The 6,025-nt window shown below is 61.4% G+C and overlaps 1 pseudogene; it reads right to left on the minus strand.

The window, feature by feature from the left end:
• Positions 1 to 121: 121 nt before the first annotated feature.
• LOC139358788 (uncharacterized) lies at positions 122 to 5,553 on the minus strand (annotated as a pseudogene).
• Between the last annotated feature and the right edge of the window lie 472 nt (positions 5,554 to 6,025).

A 6,025-nucleotide genomic window follows, 5' to 3' on the forward strand; every position in this document is an offset into this window, starting at 1 on the left:
ACACGGCAGGACCAAAATGGGGCCAGGGCCAGGGCAAGGCCAGAGAAGGACCAGGGAAAAAACATGGCCAGGGAGGGTCCAGGGCAAGGGCAGGGCCAGGGCAGAACCAGAGCCAGGGCATGCCAAAGGCAAGGTCATGGCAGGGCAAGGCCAGGGTAGCGCAGGGCCAGGGTAGGGTGAGGGTAGGGCCAGGGCGAGTTCAGGGTCAGGGCAGGACTAAGATAGCACAGGGCCAGGGCAGGGCCAAAGGAGGGGCCAGGGTCAAGGCATGGTCAGTGTGGGGCCTTGGCATTGTCAGGGCCAGGGGCCAGACCCAGGACAAAGTTGGGCCAGGAACAGGACAAGAGCAAGGGCAGGGCCAGGGAGAAGGCAGAACCAGGGAGGTTCCAGAGCAAGGGCAAGGCCAGGGCAGGACAAGGCCAGGGAACGGCAAGGCCAGGGTAGAAAAGGCCAGGGCAGGACAAGGCCAGGGAACAGCAAGGCCAGGGTAGAAAAGGCCAGGGTAGACAAGGCCAGCGTAGGGACAGGCCAGGATAAGAGAAGGCCAGGGTAGGGCCAGGGCCAACGCAGGGCAGGGCTACGGTAACACAGGGCAAGGCCAAAGACAGGGCAGGGCCATAGTAGTAGCAGGACTAGCAACAGGGCCAGGGCAAGGGCTAGACCAGAGCATGGTGGGGACAATACAGGACCAGGACAGAGAATGGCAAGGCAGGTCCAGGGCCATGTCATGGACATGGCAGGCCCAGGGTTGGGTCAGGGCAGGGCAAGGACAAGGCCGGGGAGAAGGCAGGGCCGGGGTCAAGGCAGTATCAGGGATGAGCAGGACCAATGCAGGGCCAGGGCAGGGTTAGGGCACGGCCAGGACATGGAAGGGCAGAGCAGGACCAAGGAAGGGCCAGAAGAGGGCCAGGGCACGGTCAGGGCCAGAACAAGGGTACGGCCAGGGCCAGGAACATGGTAGGACCAGGGCTGGGCCCAGGTTGGGACATGCAGGGCGGAGCATGTACAAGGCAGGGCCAGAGCCAGGCCATAGAGAGGAGAGGACCAGCACCAAGGCAGAGTCAGGGTAGTTCCAGGGCTGAGCAGGGTCAGGGCAGGTCGAGGGTTGAGGCAGAGCTAGGGCCAAGGCAGGGCCATGGCAGCACCAGGACAGAGGGCAAGGCGATGGCAGGACTGGGCCATGGCAACGCCTGGTCAACTCCAGGACAAGGCCAGAAGCAGGACAGGGCCAGGGCCAATGCTCAGGCCAGGGACAGGGCATGGCAGGAAGTGCCAGAGCAGGGCTGGGCCAATGTTGGGGCAGGGCAAATCAGGGCCAGGACACCTCCAAGTCTAGCTCTGGACCTGCCTTGGCCCTGGCCCCTTCCTGGCCCGACCTTGTACCCCGCCCTGCCCAAACCATGCCCTGTGTATTTGACCAGTGTTTTGTAACCAGAATGATACAAGAAACTTTAATAAGCTATTTTTGTACATTTTTAGTAGAGATGGGGTTTCACAGTGTTGTCCAGGCTGGTCCCAATCTCCCGAGCTCGAGCCACCCACCTGCCTTGGCCTCCCAAAGTGCTGGGAGTAATCTGGCCAAGTACTTAACCTCTTTAGGTCTGTTTCCTATGTTAGGAAAAGGGGGATGTCATAAGTACCCAGCACATAGAGTAATTGTGAGAATCGATGCCTCACATATATACGTATTTATAAAATTATACTCATAGAACACTACCGGAAACAAACAAAGTATAAGTTAAAATTTAGTAATTATTTACTACAAATACTATTGCTAGTACAAACAACATAGTACAGATGTTATTACTACTACTATAGTTACCTTAAAAATCTACAACAAAATTTGTAAATAATAGCCTAATGTAATCTCTCCTGCTCTACCCTGGCTCAGCCCTAGCGCTGGCTCTGCCCCTAGTCTTACCATATCCCTGGCCCTGACCCTTCCCTGGCCCTGCCGCTACCATGGCCCTTCCCATCTTCAGGCCTTACCAAGGTCCTACCCGGGTCCTGACCCTGCCCTAGCCTGATCCTGACCCTGTCCCTACCCTAGAGAAGTGGAAGGGCAGAGCCAGGGAAGGGCCAGGGCAAATAAGGGACAGGACACATCCAAATCCAGGAAAACGCCAGGGCCATGACAGAGCCAGGGCGAGTCCTTGGCAGGGCCAGGTTCCAGGCCAGGGCCAGGAAAGGGTCAAGGCAGGGTCAATGTATGGCCAAGTTCCAGGTCAAAGCCAGAGCAGTGGCAAGGTCAGGCCTGCATATGGGCAGGACAAGGGCCAGAGCCAGGGCTGTGCCACGACAGAACAAGAGCAGAGCAAGGCAGGACCAGAGCCAGGCATTAGAGAGAGTAGGGCAAATGCCAAGGCAAGGCCAGGGCAGTGCCAGGGCTGAGGCAAGGTCAGGGAAGGTCCAGGGCGGATTCAGTGCTAGAACCAAGACAAGAGCAAAGGCCGGGGCAGATCTAGGGCACAGGCAAGGCAGGCTAGGGCAGGGCAATAGCAAGACCAGGCAACGGCAGGGCCAGCCCAGGATAGAACAGGGTACAGGCAGGGCAGGGCCAGGGCCACAGTTGGGGCAGGACAAGGACCAGGATCAGAGTCCAGGCCAGGGCAAGGGTATGGCCAGGGCAGAGGTAGGGCCAGAGGCAGGGTATAGGCACGGCCAAGGCAGGTCCATTGCACGGCCGGGGTTCAGACCAGGGCCGGGGCAGGGCCAGGGCAGGGCCAGGGTCAGGACCAGGAAAGGGCAATGTCAGGAACACGGCCATGGCCAACTTAGCTAGAGCCAGGACAGAGACAGGGTCGGGGTGGGGCCAGAATAGCATGCCAGGGTAGGGCCAGGGCAAATTAGGGCCAGGACAGGGTCAGGAGGAGGGCTGGGCCAGGGTATGGCCTTAAGTAGCCAAGAGCTAGGTCCACGGTCCATGCCAGTGCCAGCGCCGGCCCAGGGCAGGGGCAGGGCCATGGCCAGGTCTGGGACAAGGCTGGAGCACGGTCAAGTTCTTGCTCAGGGTAAGCACAAGACCAGGGCAGAGCCAGGGAAGGGGCAGGGCCATGGTAGGGCCAGGAGAGGGACGGGCGAAGGCAGAGCAAGATTAAACCAGGGACAGGATAACTTCAAATCCACTTCAGGGCCAGGACAGGGCCAAGACAGGGCCAGGGCCAGGACTGTCAGGATCATTGGCAGGGCCAGGGCCATGGCACGACCAGGGTCAGGAGCAGTGGTCAATGCCGGGCCAAGGCCAGAGCAAGGACCAGGTTTGCACTAGGGCCAGTGTGAGGGCAAAGGCGGGGTCAGGGCAGGGCCAAAGGCAGGGCAGAGCCAGGGCAGGGTGGAGCAGGCCCAGGGTAGCACTGGGTAAAGGCAGGGCATGACCAACCAGGGCAGATCTATGGCTGTGGCAGGGCCAGGGCCAGGGCCAAGGCAGGGCCAAGACAGTGACAGCTCCAGGGCAGGGCCGGGGTTAGGACCACGGACATGTCCAAGGCCAGTGCCAGGGCAAGGGCAGGGGCAGGGCCAGGGTCATCTAAGAACCAAGGACAAAGCCAGGCCCAGAGCAGGGCCAAGACAGGTACCTGGCAGGGCTAGGGTCGGAGACAGGGCCATGGCAGGGCCAGGGCCACAACCAGGTCTGTGCTATGGCCAGGTCCAGCACAGTGCCCAGGCAAGGCTAGGGTGAAGGCCAAGGTAGGGCCAGCGCAGGGTCAAAGCTAGAGTACGGCCAAGGCAGGACCAGGGCAGGCAAGGCAGGGCCAGGAAAGCATAGGGCCAAGGCAGGGCAGGGCCAGGACAGTGCCAAGACCTGAGCAGGGCCAGGGAACAGCCAGGGCAGGGACAGGGCCATGGCCATGGCCTGGGCAGGACCAGGTTCGGGACAGGAGCAAAACAAGGGCAACAACAGTGCAAGTTCTTGCCACAGCCAGGGTCCAGGACAGTGTCAGGGCAGGGCCAAGGCAGGGTCTGGGCCATGGTAAGATGAGCAACAGGGCTGGGGCTTTTCCAGTGACAGAACCAGAGTCAAGGCAAGGGCCAGGGCAGTGCAAGGCCAGGGTAGGGCCAGGCATTTCACGGTCAGGGCCAGGGGAGAACCAGGGCAAGGTCTGAAGCAGGGCAGGGCCAGGGCCAGGACAGGTCCAGGGCAGGTCCATGATGGGGCCAGGGGCTGCGTAAGGGCAAGGGCAGGGCCAGAGTAAGGTTAGGGTCAGGGCCAAGGCCAGGATAGGGACAGGGCAAGAAATATGGAAGGACCAAGGGCAATGCCAAGGCCAGGGCTGAGTCAGGGCAGGGCAGGGCATGGAATGGCCAGTGCAGGACACGACAAAAGGCGGTCCATAGAAAGAGCAGGGCTGATGCCAGGAAAGGACCAGGCTAGTGCCAAGGCTGAGGTAGTGTCATGGCATACACAGGGCGGGGCCAGGGCCGGAATCGAGCCAGGGCACAGCCAAGGCAGGGTAGGGCAGGGCAATGCCACAGCCGGGTCAGTACTAGGACAGGGCAGAACAGGGCAAGGTGATGGTAGGGGCAGGGCAAGGACAGGCCAAGGCAGAGCCAGGTCACTCCAGGGCCAGGACACCTCCAAGTCCACTTCAGGGCCAGGGCTATGAAGGACAAAGTCCAGGGCCAGGGTCAGGGCCAGGTCTGGGCTAGGGCCAGGTCCAGAGCAGGGCCTAGCGAAGACTAGGGTGAGGGACAAGGTAGGGCCAGGGCAGGCTGATGACACATCCAGTGCATGGCAGGGTAGGGTGGTGGCAAGACCAGGGGCAGACCACTGCCAACTCAGGGCTAGGGAAAGGCCATGGCCAGGGCACAGCCAGGAAAGGGTCTGGGTCAGGGTCAGGACCAAGGCAGAGCAGGGCCAGGGCCATGGCAGAGTCGGGCCAAGTCCTTGACAGGACCAGGTTCCAGGCCAGGGCCAGGGCAGAGGCAGGGGCAGGGTCTGGATAAGGGCAAGGCCAGGGATATGGTAGGACCAGGGCTAGGGCCAGGGCCCGGGCTAAGCCAGAACAAGGCCAGGGCCAGGCCATAGTGAGGACAGGGCAAAGGACAAGGCAGGGTCAGAGCAGGTCCAGGCCATAGTGAGGGCAGGGCAAAGGCCAAGGCAGGGTCAGAACAGGTCCAGGGAGAGGCCAGTGCCAGGCAGGGCCAGGGCACAACCAGGGCAGTGTAAGGCAGGTCAATGGCACCACTGTGCCATGACAGGGCAAAGTCAGTGCCAGGAGAGGGCACAACAAGCAGGGCCACGGTGGGGCCAGGGCAGGGATGGACCAAGGCAGGGCCCGAACAAATCTGGGCCAGGACATGTCCAAGGCCAGGTCAAGGCCAGAACAGGAGCAGGACCATGACCATTAGCAGGGCCAGTGCCATGACAGGACCAGGGGCAGGACAAGAGGCAGGGCCAATACAGTCCAGGTAACAGTAGGGCAGGGCCAGGGCAAGGCAGGGCAGTACAGGGCCAGGTCCACGGCAGTGGCAGGGCAAAGCCAGGCCCATTGCCTATGCAACAGCCCTCCCTACAAGGCTTCTACCACCCGAACACTGCCGCAGCCCGGCCATTGCTGTAAGCCTGACCCCCAACCCTGGCTGTAGCCGCCTGACCTCCTAGCGTGGTCACTCTCCTACCGTTCCAGCACGCTGCAGTCTCCGTCGCTGCCACCCACCCTCAGCGAGGCAAGCTGTGGTGTCACAGGCTCCAGGTGTCTCCTCCTCCTCCTGGCACAGAGCAGCTGGGCGGGCAAAGCCAGAAAAGCCTAGAGGAACATGTGAGGGGTGGTATCATTAAGAGCCTCAACTTGTCATGCCAGGGACTGGGTGGCAGGGGCCAGTTTCAGCAAAGGCAGTTGCACCCACCCTCCAAAGTTCAGCCTCTCCTTTTGGCCCAAGCTGGCCAGGAACTGGGGCCTGGAGTGGGTGCTGGAGACACCACAGTGCCCAGCTCCCCACTCCACAGGAACCACTGGGTCCACTGGGGCTGCAATCCTTGGGGAACAGGAGCAGCAGAAAAATTCAGACCCAGCCCAGCCCTCCA

The sequence above is a fragment of the Macaca nemestrina genome, chromosome 15 (assembly GCF_043159975.1).
Source record: "Macaca nemestrina isolate mMacNem1 chromosome 15, mMacNem.hap1, whole genome shotgun sequence".
Taxonomy (NCBI): Eukaryota; Metazoa; Chordata; class Mammalia; order Primates; family Cercopithecidae; genus Macaca; species Macaca nemestrina.